The following is a 19,978-nucleotide window of genomic DNA, read 5'->3' as shown; positions in this document are numbered from 1 at the left end:
CACACACACACACACACACACACACACACACACACACACACACACACACACACACACAAACACACACACACACACACACACACACACAGGCCTTCTCATAGAGTTAGCTGCATGATGTCATTATGCAACATTGGGTTTCCAAAGCACACAGATCACAGGACATCACCGTACCAAACAACATCATCTCATGATGCACTCGCTCACAGTCTCTACAGAGAACCAGTATAGACGTGTACACAGTGGGCCCTATCTTCCCCTTGGCCTTAGGCGCTAAACTGGCGTTAAACGCAAAAAAACACGCTTTGCGCCTGACTCGGGAAGATAGCATCATGTTTTTAGGCCCCGAAATGCGCTTTGCGCCGAAGAGGCGTGGTGCAGTGCCAGAATATGCCAGAATGGGCGTTTCGGCCTTAAACGCTATCTTCCCCACTGGCGTTAATTTAGCACTTAGCGCTTTTCAAAACCAGGCCTTACGCCGGGATTCCACTGGTTGCATTTGCGTTGCGGCTGTTCTCCGGTTTTGCTACGTGCTCTGTGCTGCGCCAACACTAACCGGCTGCATGCAGAGCACGTCACGGCTCCGCTCCGCCAGACAGCTGGAGTGACGAGACCGTCAAGTTCTCGCAGTGAACAGGTCAAAGGTCAAGGTCACTGTGACCTCTCGAACGCCATTTTCAAGCTTGTTAACGCGATATCTCAGGAATGCCTTGACGGAATTTCATCAAATTTGCCTCAAACATTGACTTGGACTCAAGGATGAACTGATTTGATTTTGGTGGTCAAAGGTCAAGGTCACTGTGACCTCTCGAACGCCATTTTCAAGCTTGTTAACGCGATATCTCAGGAATGCCTTGACGGAATTTCATCAAATTTGTCTCAAACATCGACTTGGACTCAAGGATGAACTGATTCGATTTTGGTGGTCAAACTTCAAGGTCACTATGACCTCATGAACGCCATTCCCACGTTTGTTAACGCAATATTTCAAGAACGGCTTGATAGAATTTCTTCTGAGGCTCAAACATTGACTTGGATGCAAGGATGAACTGATTCCATTTTGGTGATCAAAGGTCAAAGTCAAGGTCACTGTGACCTCTTGAATGCCATTTTCAAGCTTGTTAACGCGATATCTCAGGAATGTCTTGATGGAATTTCTTCGAATTTGCCTCAAACGTCCACTTGGACTCAAGGACATTTTGGTGGTCAAAGTTCAAGGTCACTGTGACCTCTCACACACCCAATTTTCAAGCTCTGTAACGCAACATATCAGGAGCGCCTTGACGGAATTTCTTCCAATTTGCCTCAAATGGCGATTTGAACTGTAGAATGAACTAATGACGGAGTAAGTCCGCGTTGCGGTCGTTAGTTGTATGACTGCACCAATACATCAAATGAAAAAGGGGGGATCTAGATGTTGGATGAGATCTGCATCATTTCAGAAACATTTATTTGCCTGTAACTCAACATCCTGGTGTAGCTGAATGCTGTGTGTGTGTGTGTGTGTGTGTGTGTGTGTGTGTGTGTGTGTGTGTGTGTGTGTGTGTGTGTGTGTGTGTATGTACTGTATGTATCTACTGTATGTATGTACACACATACATACACAGTGTGTATGTATGTGTGTAATACACACATACATACACACTGTGTATGTATACATGTATGCTGCTCATTTGTACTGGCGTCGAACAAAGCTGTACTTGTCCGATTGGCTTCGAAATGTCATTCCACAAAATCACTTGTGTTTTCTCTCTGTCAAACAAAGCTTGAAGTAGAGAAATATAAATGCCACTATGTGTTTGGCTGCTACACGTCAACACAAACTGTTTGGAAAACTTTTGCTGTGTGTGTGTGTGTGTGTGTGTGTGTGTGTGTGTGTGTGTGTGTGTGTGTGTGTGTGTGTGTGTGTGTGGCTGGCCAATGGTTAGAGAGACTGTCATGTAAGCACAATTTAACACATTATTCTGCAAAAGCGGAGGAGCCATCCAAGCCAATCCCTGAAGTGTCCTTGAGTAACACACAGAAATACAAGCTGTATATCCAGACACTATCAGCACTCTGCTTCTGTATGTACAGTACTGTATTCAGACACTATCAGCCCTCTGCTGTATGTACTGTACTGTACTGTATTGTAGGTCTGTGCAAAGATAGAACTTTCACATTGTCTGAAATATGTTGAATGAAAGCCATGCACCACATGGGTTGAGAATGGAGATAATTGCCACGTATTTTCATTTTAACCAGAGGTGGAAAGTACTCAACTTACTTGATTTTTTGGGGATTATGCTATATATATATATATATATATATATATATATATATATATATATATATAGACCCCTTATACAGCTTGTCAACATTGAGCTGCGCGCGCAACGTGTAGGCAGAAAACCGTGAGCCCAGCATTCACAGACAGTGAAAAAGCCCCGCTGTCAGGACTGCTCTATGCCCAGCAACACACAGTTATATTTTAGTTTTAAAATGCAGTTCTCGGCTTACTACCACAGCTTATCGCCTAGTGATAAGCAATGTTATGCATCGAAATTAACGTTGTTTAATGGGATATGTCTTACAGACCCATACGCACTGGCGCTGTCAATTGGCCAAGCGTAGTGGCCGGCAATACATATCGTGCATTCCTTTATAACTGGGGATAGCGTAGATAATTATTCTGTAACTTGCAAAGATATATTGTTATGTTGATAATGCACACAACTCAATAATGACATTATGTAACGTTACTTGGTCGTTAACTAACCGAGCGATGTGGCTGAGCAGCCTACAGCTACAGGCAGCTTACCTGATTATGAAGAGCACTACAAAGTTGGGCATTTTTAATGATGTCCTCGTTCCAATCAGTTCAACTCAATAATGACATTATTTAACGTTACTTCGTTGTTAACTAACCGAGCGATGTGGCTGTTACTAGCAGCCTACTACAGTTTACCTGATATGAAATGAGCGAGCACTGCAAAGTCGGGCATTTTTAACAATTTCCTCTTTCGGCTTGCAACCAAAGACACCTACGGTTAGCATAAAAGCAGTATGAGTTGACGGGATTAGGTAAAACTTTAGTCCTTGCTTTTAATGCTAACCGTAGGTGTCTTTGGTTGCAAGCCGAAAGAGGAAATCGTTAAAAATGCCCGACTTTGCAGTGCTCTTCATAATCAGGTAAGCTGCCTGAAACTGTAGGCTGCTCAGCCACATCGCTCGGTTAGTTAACGACCAAGTAACGTTACATAATGTCATTATTGAGTTGTGTGCATTATCAACATAACAATATATCTTTGCAAGTTACAGAATAATTATCTACGCTATCCCCAGTTATAAAGGAATGCACGATATGTATGACTAGGCTTGGCCAATTGACAGCGCCAGTGCGTATGGGTCTGTAAGACATATCCCATTAAACAACGTTAATTTCGATGCATAACATTGCTTATCACTAGGCGATAAGCTGTGGTAGTAAGCCGAGAACTGCATTTTAAAACTAAAATATAACTGTGTGTTGCAGATGGGCATAGAGCAGTCCTGACAGCGGGGCTTTTTCACTGTCTGTGAATGCTGGGCTGATGGTTTTCTGCCTACACGTTGCGCACGCAGCTTGCTTTGTTGTCATTGTGACGTAGGCGTATAATTGGTCTATATATATATATATATATATATATATATATATATATATGCAAGCTGTTCAGTATGAAAGACAAGACAGACAAAGAGAGGGACAGCTTAGCACACATGCTGGATGTGTGTAATGTATTGGTTAAATCATTAAAATGTCAAACTTTTTTGTATTTTTTTTTAAGTAACGCAAAATGTACTTTTACTTGAGTACTTTTTTAAATAGGTTACTATTTTACTCTTACTTGAGTAATATTCTGGACTAGTAATCTCCAGGATCTGAGGCACCGCTGCGTTCAGCACCTCGGACATCTCCCGTGCCTGCAGGACCGGCCTATGGCTGGGTGATTTGTGACACAGGGAATCTCCAGGGAAGCCTCCACTGTCTGGCCTCGGCTCTCAGGTTCCTTTCCCACCCTCAATGACCCCCCTTGAGCCTCTTGAAGCGCTGGCACTGTGGGGGTCTCCTGGCTATCAGAACCACGGTCCAAATACATGTAACTGAGAAACTCCTCCATGCTGGTCTCCATGACCATGTCTGAAAGTGAGGAAACCCCCTTCATGTGGGTGTCCATGACACTGTCTGGGAAAGCTGTGTTTAGGAGGTCCATCAAGTCTTCGCTTCCGGCAGGAAGAGAGAGGCCCGCACCTCGCTGTGGCTGGCTGATGTCCATAGGCCCTGCCAGGGTGTAGCTGTGGCCTGCTTCAGCCATCTTCTCCTGGCTGCAGTCGCTTTAACTTCTGTCCAACTCTTTATGTTGTTGGCAGCAAGGAACAATTTTATTTTTCTTCTTTGGCTCACATGACTGATTGAGAAGTCGTGGAGAGAGCAACTTACCCATGGCTGTGTTCCTTGGTTGGTACTAATCCCTTCTTCTGCACTGTCTACTGGTCCTATATACAGTAGCTACACCAGCATAAAATGATTTATGACATCACTGATGATGTCACAATGGCTAACTAGAAGTTATGACATCACTGATGATGTCACTATTCACGGATGTAACATTAACTTAAAGGAGGACTAAACCCCCAGATTTCTGGCAAAACGGCATGCTGCTTAATAAAAAAAACTTGTCTCACTATGCTCTTTGGCTGTGTTCAGACCATTGATTGGTTCAGACCGGAATTTCAGACCGGAAACGGCACCATGACACTTTTCCCCGCATAGAGGGAAAACGTTATCAGAGTGTATCATGTTATAAAGGACGTTATAAATATAGCCACATTATAAACAACTAACCAACGCAGGTGATCCGTATGGAAACAGTGTTACTCAAAATCGTTAGAAGTTATATCAATTTGGTCATTCAATGGCGTTTTACTGCCATGTAACATAACTAACGTTAGCCGCTAGCCACAGTAGCCCATTGCCCACAATGCATTGCGCTGTTAAAGGGCTTGTGCTAAAAACGGGTCCATTGGACTGAATGGAGATGTTGCAGCTCTCATATTAGGGCTCTGGCTCTACAGTGAATCATCACTTGGAAAAAAAAAACTTTTCACATGAGTGGGAAAGGTGGGAGTTGGCTGTGACGTAGGATGCAACCACATCGGACATTTTAGAGGGCCACAAAAAAAGGTTTCAACCCATAGAGGGCACTTTCCTGCTGAAAATGATGAATTTTGTACAATTGCATGTTTGGTCTTAAATTTTGAGATTTTGACCAGAATCCTTCACACACCACACCAAAATCCATTGGTTAAATGCTGAAAAAAAAGTGTTTGGGGATTTAGTCCTGCTTTAAGCAAGCACGAACTTTGAAAATGCAAAATAATGTTTACAGTTGTTTTCCTTTCCTGATGCACTATAAATGTTTACAATGCTGTAGTGTAGCTGTAGGTAAGCGATGTCAGAATTTACCAAATTATATGTCAAATAGCTGACATGTGTTGTAGAATACTTGATAGATTTGTTTCAAATATGTGTTTACTTTTGGGGCTTTAACACAGCTTTTGTTGCACAGAAATTAAGCACTTTTAAATTAAAATTAAGCTACTTTTGCAATGTAGTGAAATACAAGTTTTGAAAATGTGGTGGTGCATTGTGTCAAGTGTACACATCATGGGATTAATAGCTCGGGGAACGGTCCGGCCCCCCGGCCCCTTACGTTTCTGATCTGGTCTATGGGATCATATGACATACTAATGATCCCATAGGCACCCAGGAATATGAGCAAGGGGGCACTTTTTTCCAAGCTTGGTATGGGGGAGGCCCACAGTCTCAGACTTTGAAAACCCCTGCACTAAAGTAACAATACTTGTACTTGAGTTGGTTTTGTCAGTATTCTTTCCACATCTGCTTTGAACTTACAGTAAGCATTTAGCTGAATTGAATCCAACCGTAAAATGAATAAAATAAGCACTCTGCCCTTAAAAAACAGTCGGTGACATTTAAGGCTGACTGTAATTTACAAGTGACTGACTGATTTATGCTCTTAGAGTAATGATTTTCTGTCATTACGACATTGGTTGTCATAATAACGATAATGAAGGCGTTCCCATGCTGACTAACAACATGTGTGTTAACAACAAGCTAGTAGCATGGAAGTTTCAGCACTGCTACTTATCTGCCAATGGTGTTTTTTTGTCATTTACTTTTGGTCATTTGTCTGTCTGGCTGCTCGCTGTCTCATGAACAGATTTCGATGAACGGTGGTGGACAGATCGGCCGCGGGCCAAGGAACAAGTGATTAAATTTTTGTGGTGTTCTGGATCTGGGATTTCTGCCATTAGATAATGTTTCTCTCCTATTTTTATTTTTTTATTTTGCCATGAAACTAGAGACTTGACTTGAATCCAAGGGAATGTTTTCAAGGTTGACAAATCAATTCACTGCAAAAGAATGTCCATCTTAACAGGTAATTTAGAATCATATTCAGCCTGTAAATCAGATTTTTGTTAAAGACAAAAATCTACAGATGAGGTGAGATAACTGCACTTGCTTCCAATGCAGTTTCACTTCTTTGAGGAATTATCTTGAAATTAATGGCTGTATCTTTTAACATGAAGAAGGGTCCGTGTATTTGGCGGCCATCCGTTTTTCGTTTTGAAAAGAGGAAACGAAAAACGAAAAACATCGTTTCCCGTTTTTTCTTTGATAATAAAAAACGGAAAACAGAAAACGACTCGTTATCCATTATCCGTTATCTATTATGCAATTTAATTTGATTAACTTGTAAATGGAAATTGGGAATTAAAATACCAGTGTGGAAAACTCATTTCTCAATTTTGTTTCTTCATTGTGACCGGGAAGCGATATTTTGGCAAAGGCATGACCCGCCCATCTCTGCCTCTGATTGGCCTAGCCTAGCGTCAAACGTTGTTCATCTAATCATGTTCGATTTTCTTTCCTGCAATTGCAAGTTCAACTAGGCTGTATGAATATGATCTCATAACCTCTGGCCATCTGCCATTTCATGCTTATTGATTTAATAGTTGTTTTGCATTTGCTGACATCATGGTTATGGAAAATCCTAGATGATCCACAGTAAATTTATAGCCTCAGCAACAACTAACTGTAGTCATTAATAGAAAACTATGAATTGTTGCAAGTAGCCCACTGTTTTTTTTATTCCCCAATACATGTACAATTATGTAAAATTCCCGTCTTGTACCAAATAAAATGGTTAAAAAAAATTTGATGGTGAAAATTAATAGCGATTAATTGCTCCCCGACCTCCGAAGTCAGCGTCATCATCAGGAATTGCTCCTCCTCTGTCCCTTTGCTGCATGTTCTGCACGACATGTTGCACATAATTAAACAAAATAAACAATTGAATTGCAACGTTACTAACATTTTCGCTGCATCTTGACATTGAATGAAACAATCGGCTATGCTCATTTGAGATGGCTCTGGCTCGCCTGGAAAGCAGGTGAGAGCAGCCGAGTGCAGTCAGAGTACCTTCGCCATCATGGGAAAAAAATATCGCTCCCGGGTTACAAAGAAGAAATGAACACACAATTGAGAAAGGAGTTTTCCACACGGGTATTTTAATTCCCAATTTCCATTTACAAGCACATCAAATTAAATTAGATAATGGATAACGGATAATGGATAACGGCCCATTTTCCATTTTTCATTTTCTTATTATCAAAGATGTTTTTTGTTTTTCGCTTCACAATTTCAAAATGAAAAACGGATGGCCGCCAAGTACACGGACCAAGAAGATTATAATACTATACTATACTATACTATACTTTACTATACTATACTATACTATAGCTACTATACTATACTATACTATAAAGGAAATGACAATTGAATCTACAAAATTCTTGAAACAAGTTAATTTGCAATGGAAACAAGCAAAATTGTCACCATATCAGATCCATGTGTCCCCCCCCCCCCCCCGCCCCCCACCCGTGCGGGGCTCTCCTCATATAAAAGACTTGTTAGAAGACGTTTTGCAGTGTTTAACTTAAAGTTTAATTGATAGGAGGAATGATATTTTTGTGTGTATCAGCAAGTTGGACAATCACTCAGCAGCACTGGCCTCAGTGCCTTCTCTTCCTATTTCTACTACTTGACCCGTGGGAGTTAGACCCCCCCTGGTCTCGAACACATGGGGCCCTATCTTCGCAAAAGCGGTAATTTAGCGTTTGCGCTCGTTTAACGCCGTGCACAATGCAAATTGGGCGCGGGCACAAGCGCATGCATGCCTGTTATAATTGTACTGGGCATGCGTTTCAGCACTAAAATGTAGGGATAGATGCCATTATCCTATCGTCAGCAGCGTGCAATTACTTTGCGCTAAGAGCTTTGAAAAGGACCTCTTAGCGCTAAATACCTCGCTGCGCTGGGAGCGCACCATAATCTCCGAGCAGCGCAGCACAGAAACATCATTACGCACGGACGTGCCACCCCAGGTCATCAAATGCTGCTGCAAAAATTGGGTAACCAGCAGATTATTTGGTGAGGCAATCAACTATAATTCACTGAGAAACTTTTATCACATTGCAAGGAGGGGTTATGGTAAAGTAATTGAGAAAACTTGTACATTGCAATTGGCTATTCACCGTCACCTGCTATAAGCCGGAGGGTCGTTGGCATCACAGCCAATCTGTCACAAGCTCTCTCCATCTCTCTCTGTCCTCCGCACGAGTCGACTTTTAATTGAGTCCACTGTAAATCCTCCAATCTTTTCTTTTGTCTCCGCGGTTTACCCACTGCAAACACGTTTCTATTGTCCCACCCCAGTCAACAAAATAACCCATGCATCAAAACTCAGATGTTTTTAACAGGTATATGATGTGATGGTGTCGTTATGAGATAGCAGGGAGAATATATACAGTCAATAGGCCTACACCTATCCAAATTACGCATAAGGGGAATTACAGCATGCCTCACGCAAACTGTATTACACTGCGAGACGGGAATCTGGTTTGATTGATCTAACGCCCAGGCATCGCCAGGCCACACCTGTGAATAATTCTGGTGGTTAACACCGCCCAAATCCCGTTTACGCCGTGCATAATGAATTTGGCCCGCCTCTAATCTGCGTTTGCGCCAGTTGTTGTGACGAGTTATGCTTCCCCGTTTTTAATTGCATCACCACCATATTCTGGGGCTGTTTTAACTTAAAAACAGGGAGGTCACGTCTACCCAAACAATTATATAATTTTGAAACAGTTACGTTTCTGTATAAATCATTACAATATGCTCCCGTGAGGTGGGGATGCGTTTAGCGGCGGGGTGCAAAACTCAGTGTGCTGCGCACACAGCAGATAGCGCCTGTACCAAGATAGAGCCCATGGTCTCCAAAGCCTCCGGGATGGTGATGTCATCAATGATAATGTCACCAGATGATGTCATCATTGCTCGAGTGGCAGCACATCATTAGGTAATTAGGGCAATTATTCGTCCCTAATTACGTCCTTAAATTCGACATCCGCACGGGTTCTCTTTACACTTCCTGAAAGATTCAGCCCGCTCGCACGTAATGGCAGAGCTGTGGCCAAACACAATTGTGCTCACTCACACACAGACATGACACAGACACACACACACACACACACACGCACGCACGCACGCACGCACGCACGCACGCACGCACGCACGCACACACACACACACACACACACACACACACACACACACATTTCGCATTCTTATTATAAGATGATGCCATTATCTTCTTGTGGTGCAGAATGCATTTGTCACAGGAGGAGGAGGCTGCTGTCTGCCATGTTGTCCAGCAGCCTGGGAACCTTTTCATCTGTCAAGGTGCCGCTGTTCTGCTGGCTCTCCTCCAAGTGTTGTGCAGGGCCTGACAGAATCTAACCCAACCTGAAATCCAATCTAAGTGCTCACAGACTGAGCAGCATTGTCAGAGATGTGATTTAAACCAACAACAGAATTAATGTGGTTTAAATCTGATCCAAAAAGATCTCTGATTTGATTTCAGTGTAAAATATACAGCTCTGGACGCAGCCTGTGTTTATGTTGGAGGAGTCCATTGAACGAGCCAGAAGACGAGAGAGCCACATTGTTCCAAACCCAGAAGCGGTAAATAAGGACGCTAATTGTGCCAAACAACGGTGGTGAATCATTTTGGTTGTGTTTAGTTTTTAATTCTGTTGCCAAAATAAAATAGGGACTATAGGGATCTATAAATAGTATGAACTAATTTGCACGGATTTATGGCGGGCGGACGGTTCATGCGTACACGCGGATTAGGATGGCATAAAAGCTCATCCGCGCATCTCTATCGTGCAGTGTCCTTTCTGATAGACTGAACTTTATACGGCCAATATCAAACCAATGGTGCAAGGTGTGTGAGAAAATGTCCATCTGAGCAAGTTATTTGAGTCTCAGTAGAATTTGTTTTCTTCTTAAAACAAGCAAAAATGATGATTTCATTATTTCCAACAAATCAACTTTTAACAATGTTCTTGAATACACTTGTCATGATGTCATTGTCAAGGCAAATGAAGGCCTGAAACAGATGAAACAAGTGGAATTGGCTCACTGTGCAATGGCTGAATGCGTCACTTGGTTTAAGAAATAAATAAGTGTTTAATGACAGTTTGACAAGTTCCAGCAGAACTTAAAGGAAGGAACTGGGAGAATCATTCTGAACACATTCCCCACAGTATATTCATGCAATCTGAAGTCTTCTCTGACACCAATTCACTGGAGAATATCTTTACAGCACAGTCTTCTCTTCTGCATGGTGAAATCAGTAATATCTTTACAGCACAGTCTTCTCTTCTGCGTGGTGAAATCAGTAATATCTTTACAGCACAGTCTTCTCTTCTGCGTGGTGAAATCACTAGATTGTTATATCTTTACAGCACAGTCTTCTCTTCTGCGTGGTGAAATCAGTAGATTGTTATACCTGCAGTGTGCTTTGGGCTAGATAAGGCCAACACTAAAGGGAACAGGAGCTCCCAGTCTCTCCGGAGGGAACGCCTTTATTTCCCCAAGCGCGAAGGTAACGACACATTTACATTGTTTTCACCTTATGTACCTATCAATGCATTGCTGCCAATCTTCAATCGGCATGTCGCATCTTGCCCTCGCTGAATTCCTATTAGAATTCCTGTGATACAAGTATTATTTGGGAATGTTTGCCGAATGCGATATGTTTGCGTCATGCATCAAAGACTCGTACATTTTGTGCATAAACAACACATCCTTATAGTTCCACGTGGATTTAACCTTATTTCTTCAGGGGCGTTTTGGTGAGCTTGCGTGTTTGTGTTTGTTTTTCAGCAACGCCCGTTCAGACAGTCACATTCTAGCCTGAGAGCTGAGCCCAGTACAACTTCAGTCTTCTCCTGTGAGCTGAGCCCAGTACAACTTCAGTCTTCTCCTGTGAGCAGCATGGGCCTTCAGTGCCTTCTTCTAATGTACCGTGGTTTTTGAGGGTGTGGTGAACAAATTCACTACACACACACCACACACTACACACACACTACACACACACTACACACACACTACACACATCATAATGAGTCATTAAAGTCTCATATTCAAAGATTCTGCGGAGAGATACTCCACTTGTTTCAATGAGGAAGAGAGATACTCTACTTGTTTCAGTGAGGAGAGATACTCTACTTGTTTGAGTGAGCAGAGATACTCCACTTGTTTCAGTGAGGAGAGATACTCCACTTGTTTCCGTGAGGAGAGATACTCCACTTGTTTCAGTGAGGAGGAGAGATACTCCACTTGTTTCAGTGAGGAGGAGAGATACTCCACTTGTTTCAGTGAGGAGAGATACTCTACTTGTTTCAGTGAGGAGAGATACTCTACTTGTTTCAGTGAGGAGAGATACTCTACTTGTTTCAGTGAGGAGAGATACTCCACTTGTTTCAGTGAGGAGAGATACTCCACTTGTTTCAGTGAGGAGAGATACTCTACTTGTTTCAGTGAGGAGAGATACTCTACTTGTTTCAGTGAGGAGAGATACTCTACTTGTTTCAGTGAGGAGAGATACTCTACTTGTTTCAGTGAGGAGAGATACTCTACTTGTTTCAGTGAGGAGAGATACTCCACTTGTTTCAGTGAGGAGAGATACTCCACTTGTTTCAGTGAGGAGGAGAGATACTCCACTTGTTTCAGTGAGGAGAGATACTCCACTTGTTTCAGTGAGCAGAGATACTCCACTTGTTTCAGTGAGGAGAGATACTCTACTTGTTTGAGTGAGGAGAGATACTCCACTTGTTTCAGTGAGGAGATACTCCACTTGTTTCAGTGAGGAGAGATACTCCACTTGTTTCAGCGAGGAGAGATACTCTACTCGTTTGAGTGAGGAGGAGAGATACTCCACTTGTTTCAGTGAGGAGAGATACTCCACTTGTTTCAGTGAGGAGAGATACTCCACTTGTTTCAGTGAGGAGAGATACTCCACTTGTTTCCAATGCAGCGTCACCCATTTCAGGAAATTTCCAGAAATGTCATATGCACCAATCTCAAATAAAAAGTACGCACCTTGGAGCCACGTACGGGTGTTGTCTCTGAAGTCGGCGTGTGTTCATTCTGAAATAGTCCATAGTTTACAAGTAGGAGGTCTGTCTGTCTCACCTGACTCAGATAATATTACGGGCGCAGCCATTTTCACTGCCTAGCCACCTTCCGCTAGCTTTTCAAAATAAAACCTTTGAATGGCTTCTGTGTGCTTTAGACTTGTGTAGAATGGTTTTTATCTTGGAAATCTGACTGGAAGTCGTATTGCTTTCTCGCTAGCAGAAGCTGCTAGCTATAGTGAAAATGTAGTATGATCTGAGTCAGGGGAGACAGACAGACCCACTACTCGTAAAGTATGGACTATTTCAGAGCGAACACACCCCGACTTCAGAGACAACACCCGTGGCTCCAAGGTGCATCCTTTTAATTGAGATTGGTGCATGGATGAAGAAGTCGGACCGCCGAGTGTGCATGGAGGGGCACGAGCACAATAGTTGTGTGTCACGGCAGCCCCCCAAAGTCTTGTTTCAACATGTATATAAAATAGTCTTCTTTGAATAATAACTTGTCTCTGATGGTTTTTTTCAAATGACTTCCCCTCCTTCTGCCTCATTAAAAAAAATCCAAAACAACCAATCAAGGTGATCTAGATCCTAACTAGCCAATCATAGCATACAACACGGGCTTTCAACACATTCTCGAGCTCCCAGGTCCTCCCTTAAGAGGCCATTCAAGGAACTACAGCTTTCAGGATTACTTCCGTGACTTCCTCTGAAAAACCCAGAGCTAGCCCACTGGTTTGCACACGTTAATTTGTCCAAACCACGTGTTTACCTCTCAGCTTGTGCTCATTTCACAAGTTGTTACGCCTCGGCTTGTGCTCATTTCACAAGTTTTTACGCCTCGGCTTGTGCTCATTTCACAAGTTTTTACGCCTCGGCTTGTGCTCATTTCACAAGTTTTTACGCCTCGGCTTGTGCTCATTTCACAAGCTGTTACGCCTCGGCTTGTGCTCATTTCACAAGCTGTTACGCCTCGGCTTGTGCTCATTTCACAAGTTTTTACGCCTCGGCTTGTGCTCATTTCACAAGTTGTTACGCCTCGGCTTGTGCTCATTTGACAAGTTTGGTGAGACTCTGTTACATTCCATCCAGTGACTTTGCAGTCATGTCTTCTTTTCTATGCTTCAGGGCACGGCCAGACAGATATTTTGTTAGTCAAGAACAGATTGAGGCAAAGTATCTCTATGAGTTGACGACAGAGTAGAGAGAACGGAGAGCTGTCTGTGTTTTCTACACAGACAGAGCTATAGAGAGAACAGAGAGCTGTCTTTCTACACAGCCTTTCTTTCTTACACCCAAAGTTAAGGGGTGATTTTTTCCCCCCATGCCTCCATTCTGCATTCAGAAGAACAGAGAGAATGACAGATCCACTTCATACATCTCCTGCCCAGGCCCGTAGCCAGGGTTCCGAAATAGGGGAGGTCCAGCAAGGGGACCTTGAGCTTTTTTTTCCCCCTTTTTAAGCCATATTTAGAGTAATATATCATTTTAAATCAACATTAGGATTATACTGTTGTGATGTCATTATTCAGTATATTCTCTTTCATGTCACCACCTGCTCAGCTCTCATTTGGGGCGTTTGAAGCTCAATTTGGGCCGTTTGAAGCCCAATTTGGGCCGTTTGAAGCCAGATTTGGGCCGTTTGAAGCCCTATTTGGGTCGTTTAAAGCCAGATTTGGGCCGTTTGAAGCCTGATTTGGGCCATTTGAAGCCCAATTTGGGCCAAGTCCAATTTTACAATGAGATGCACCCACTTTAAACCTGAATAAAGTAATAAAACCACTAGTAAACCAGTAGGCGGCGCCTGGCCTGCTGTTCAGTGAGTGGCCTGGCCTGGCCTGCAAAAAAAAAAAAAAAAAAAAAAGAATTTTTTTTTTTTTTTTTTTGGCAGGCTGAAATATTAGGGGAGGTCCGGACCTCCCCGTCCTCATAGCTAGCTACGGCCCTGCTCCTGCCCTTCCGTGTGGCCACTACCCTCAGGCGCCTGCTGTCCTCAAATCCCAGGTCACAGTGTCCAGGACTGTCGTTTGGCCCTTTGTGCAACAACACATTCAGCACTGCGGCCGCTTAGTCGCCTCATACTCCAACAAGCCCCCGAGGCGCCAACGTTAAGTCTTCACTGAGAAATACAGAGCTGTCGGCGTCTAACCGAGAGGGTGCTGCTGATTACAAAATCCATGGAGAAATGCATTTCTCTCGCCCGCGCCTGAACCTGTATTGATTGAACGAGGGACTATTTGTTTGAAATGATGGAGGTGATTACATGGCCCTGATCATGCTGCAATATTGCATAGGGGAAGATTTATGGCAATCCATCAGCCTCCATGTTTTTACAAGATAATATTGGCTTTGGGAAGCCCCCTCATATTGGCAGGAGGGGGGCAGAGTGAGTTCATATATAAGTGGGAATTTATGAATGTTACAATGATTACATTTTCAAACTGCGATTTTGTCCGGCCTTTGATGATGGCAACAAATATCGCTGTTGATTTGGCGTAACTCCCGGACCCCCATACGCATTGCTTCGAACATAAACAACCCAAATGTCCCATAATGTGTTTTGCTAAATGATGTGTATTGCCATTAGGAAGCCGCCTTGCACTGACCGGTATTGAGTGGTATTGTAAATGTGATAATAGATCATACAAGCACAACAACTACACCTGCATTTGTCACGTCCACATCGCTTATAGATTATTTTTCCCCCTGGAGAAGGCATCTCGTCGAACATGCCGCCTGCTTGCTTTTATGAGAAGACTAGTCCCCATTAGCCAATGACCCTGAGACCCCAGCCTGCTCTGAGGGACGAAAACATTTGCTTCCAAGTGCATCACAGGCCTACAGTAGGCTACTGTCTCACTGAATAGATACAGGGCTCTATCGTCCCACTGGCCTTATATTAGCACTTAGCGCCAGGCGCAGCCCATATTGGTATAGGCGTGGACCGGCGCACTCAATATTTTCGTGTCGGCGCTACACACGGCCTTAAGCATTATAACCACGCCTTTTAAACGTATAATTATTCACAATTGTGCTCATTGGTGAACTGCAGTTACTCAATGACATTCTTCCTTTCGAAGCTCCGATCCACTCGATCCATGTCCGGGTTTTGGCTGCATGCTGTCATCTCTTCGTGCCAATTTGGATATCTCAGCACATCACAGATCATAGCCTGAATAAAACAATTCAACCTACAGCCAGGCAAATACAGATCTGTTCAGCAGGGCTGATGCGGTCTCCCTGTAGCCTACAATATAAAACGTTAACTATCGGTGACATTCCTGATAGCATCCAATTCTTTATGTCGTAAACACATAACTTTCACAATAGTGAACAAGCACCCCCACTCGGCTCATTCAGGGCAGGTAGTTTTATAACTTGTAGACTACGTGCTGCACAGGCTAAATGATGCACATAAATATAGCCTACATTATGTAAAGTCATTGCATAAATGCGTTTTTATTGTAAAAGTATGTGTGAAGTAAGCCAAGTCTTGCTGGAGCGGACATCACAGGAAATCACAGTAGAACCGTGTTACAGCTGTCACTCGTCTATATCACGTTGTATTTGCGACGGCTATATATTCCACCTGAATTACATATATGTTTCAGGGTTGTGTTTTGATTTTTATGTTTTATTTTGTCCAATATTGAAATGTTCTAGAATTGCATGTTGTGTTAACATAAATATTATTTCTATCTACCACTTAGCCTATTTAGGCTGATTTGGTTGCTATTTCTTGTCGAAATGTATTAGCCTCAATGCATGCTGGGAGATTTCACATGTGTGGCTTTGGCAGGGGAGCTGCAGCGCAGTGAATATTTGTTTGGGTAGAATGATATTGTTTTCTCTCGCTACCTTTTCTTCTCCCCCACTGCACAGGTAGGGTGATACAACAGCCTCTGAATGACAGGGGCTCAAAACTACGGTATAACAACTTTTTTTCATTGGTCATTGTGCCTGTCTGATGCACGAGAGAGAGGGAGTGAGAGAGAGCACAGTAATATCCCCGGCGCACTGAATAAGGCCTGGTTTTGAAAAGCGATAAGCGCTAAATTAACGCCAGGGGGGAAGATAACGCCCATTCTGGCCTATTCTGGCACTGCGCCACGCCTCTTCGGCGTAAAGCACATTTCGGGGACTAAAACCATGATGCTATATTCCCGAGGCAGGCGCAAGGTGCATTTTTTTTAGTTTAACCCCAGTTTAGCGCCTAAGGCCAGTGGGAACATAGGACCCATCGTCTTTCAAAACAAACTCCCTCCACTCACTTTATACTTCTACAAAATCAATGTGGACAATTGCAGATTTTGAAAGGTTTGGCGACTGAACTGCAAAGCAGGGCTGGATCTAGGGGGTGGCAGGGGTGGGCTATGCCCACCCAAAAATGTATCTTGCCCACCCCAAAAAAATAAAATAATAATAATAATCTCCCTTTTTGAATTCCAGGCGACCCCACTTAGGGTCGCGACCCGAAGGTTGGAGACCACTGGGTTAGTTAGTTTAGGGCACCTAACAGTAGTTATAGCTTTAATTTGATTTGAGAAATAAGCTCATCCAATGAAAATAATATTATGGAGTTGATTATTTTAAACTATGGATGAAGGATTGTTATTTATTTGTTAGGGTAACAAAGTCAATCTGCTTTCAAAGTTTTCATTTCAGTTTGAGTTTGAATAAGACTAAAAGTCTTGTAAATATAGGTTTGAAGGCTAAATGGCAAATAGTTTTTAGCTATGGTTAAGTCTCACTGCACTACTCTTTAAATTGATTTGAGAAATAAGGTCATCCAATGAAAATAACTGTTATGGAGTTGATTATTGAAATTATGGATTAAGGATGTTTTTAAGTTTTATGGTAAATCAATCTGCTTTCAAAGTTGTTTTCTTTTCACTTTTAAGACTAAAAGTCTCGTGAATATAATAACAGTTGTGTAAATAGTTAATTTGTTAGTTAGTTTGTATGTACATAGTTTGCAAATAGTTTTAATAATAGGAGTTTTGTAAACATTGGCCTGTCCCCTGAGTGAAAGTTCATACTTAGGTTACCCACAGCACAAGGACACCTAGTCGAACAGTTTAGTGTTAGAATATAATGCAACTTAATTCCCATCCCCAAACCGAGAACCTTTGGGCAACCTACCGCCAAAGATGTAACAGGCTAAAAACGGACCTGGTACCAGCTACTGTATGGCATACTAGCTTGTCGGCAAAAATGTTCCAAAGTTAGGCACATTTTTGGCGAGTTTTTTTTGGTATGGCTATTTGCATTGCCCCCCAAAATTTTCAATTGCCCACCCAGTAACCTCACGCTAGATACGGGCCTGCTGCAAAGTCTTGAAAATTGTGTGCGTGCGTGCACATGTGTGTGTGTGTGTGTGTGTTTGTGTGTGTGTGTGTGTGTGTGTGGGGAGGGGGGGGGGGGTGCTGTTCAGTCTTGTTAATGTCTTTTATCTTGACATTTGTTGTTGTGAAGAATAATTTTAATTTCATGCATGTCTCATATGTTATCATGTCATATTGCCCAGCCAAGGCCAGCAACAAAAGCCGGTCTCATTCCAAGTGCGTCCAATTGCAGTGATTTGTCACGTGAGACGTGACATTACCGGGCCCAGCGGGCCAGTAGCCGCAGTCGCCATGAGCCTCCATTTGCGTTGTGGCCAGGACCCCACTCACCGGCTCTATTCCTGGTTATTTGGCCGAGCAGGGCGCTCTGCTGAGCCAAATAACCAAGAAGAGAGCCAGAGTCTGTAATAATGAAAGGTACGCTGCCGCGTCGGCAATAATGGCGGACGTGACAAACGTCCGTATTTGACACAATGCTGAGAGCCTGTTGGCAAGCACAGTTGACAGTGTCTAGAATATTAGCAAAAAATAGGTTTTGGAGAAAAGTATGGAACTTTAATATGCAAACTGCTAGGAGCCTCAACCTGCACAACTTTAGGCCACCTTTGCTTTCATTACAGGTCCCAAACATGAACTATTTGTAATTAGACATGAACAGCTAAGCAAATAATTGCACTGATAGTTAAATAACATTTTTGCATTCATATGTCAAATTGAAGTGAATCTATTCAACTGTGTTTCATATGTAGTTACATGCTAGCGGACCTGTAAAATGAAGTAAGTTCAGTCTGTACATCTGTTCAACTGTAGTTCATGTATTACCATGTAACTACATAGAACTACAGTTGAATAGACTCACTTCATTGTACAGGTCCGATACCATGTAACTAACGCAAAAATTAATTACTGTGTAATAACTTTGGTGTCCATGTCTACTTAGAAATAGTTCATAGTTTGGGGACTGTAAAATTAATGGTTAGCCAACTTCATTTCTGAGAGGCATGGTCAGTCACTGGAAAGCGATGGTTTGTTTAGCTAATGCTTTTTCAAAGTCAAAAGGAAAGGGCCACTTCCTCTGGTAAACTCCTGAGTGGTGGTGATGACGGTCCAATTAGCCTGACTCATTAGCTTTGGGAGAGCATTAGAAAATAAAGCCGTGGCAGGATGGACTTCGCTCTGAGTGTTTTTGCATTATTGATTGAGAATTAATGGCGGAAGCAGCTGTCATTGAAAGGGCTGCAGAAAACCTTAGTAATGGCAATCTGGGCCATTTAAGAGTCAGCGAGATGGCTGTTAACCACTTAAGGGTTGGAGCAGAGCGTGAGGAGGAGGAAAGAGGAAGAGAGGAAGAGATGTGGCTAAAAGGATGCAGGCTGGTTTAGCTGCTGGGCTCGACAGATTTGCAGTGATTCTACATTTATTTGAAATATATTCAATTGCTCTGCTGTAGTTTGGTTTTTGCACATAATGGGCTGTATTCCAAACACATACATGTATTTGAAATGTCCATTACTCTAAAACTGATTTTCTGGAAGAAGAAAAAAAGCTCCAAAGACCCCCAAATGTTGTTTTGACTTATTTTATTGAATCAAGTCACTAATTGTGCCACTATGCAAGCTAGCTAGCAATAAACATATTTTACTTTCTACAGTTTTAACCTGACAACAAAAACATTCTAAATGGAACCCCAGCTCACTTCCTGTTGCAAGTGCTTACTACTACAGGACGTCTCCGAAAACATAACATCAGAGCAAGACTGACAAGTCCGTGAAAACCGTTCTTCACAATAAAAGTGTCCAGTTAGCTTGTCAGAGGAAAGCTTTTATGGAGCTCCAGCAGGAAACGGAGGTACATCCAGGTCCCGTAGCTTCGGAGTTACCTAATGCAGGAAACAGGCCTTCAGGGCGCTCAGTAGGAAGAAAATTGAAGTTCCATTGGCATTTCCTAATCAATAAGCTATAAGCTATAATTGCATACACATAATTAATGCTATGAGTTATTAGTCATAAGACATCTCACAAATGCATATTTGGACAGGCAGA

The sequence above is a fragment of the Poromitra crassiceps genome, assembly GCF_964638095.1.
Source record: "Poromitra crassiceps genome assembly, chromosome: 17".
In the NCBI taxonomy this organism is placed as follows: domain Eukaryota; kingdom Metazoa; phylum Chordata; class Actinopteri; order Beryciformes; family Melamphaidae; genus Poromitra; species Poromitra crassiceps.
The sequence above is the reverse complement of the archived record's forward strand: the minus strand, read 5'-3'. Positions refer to the sequence as shown.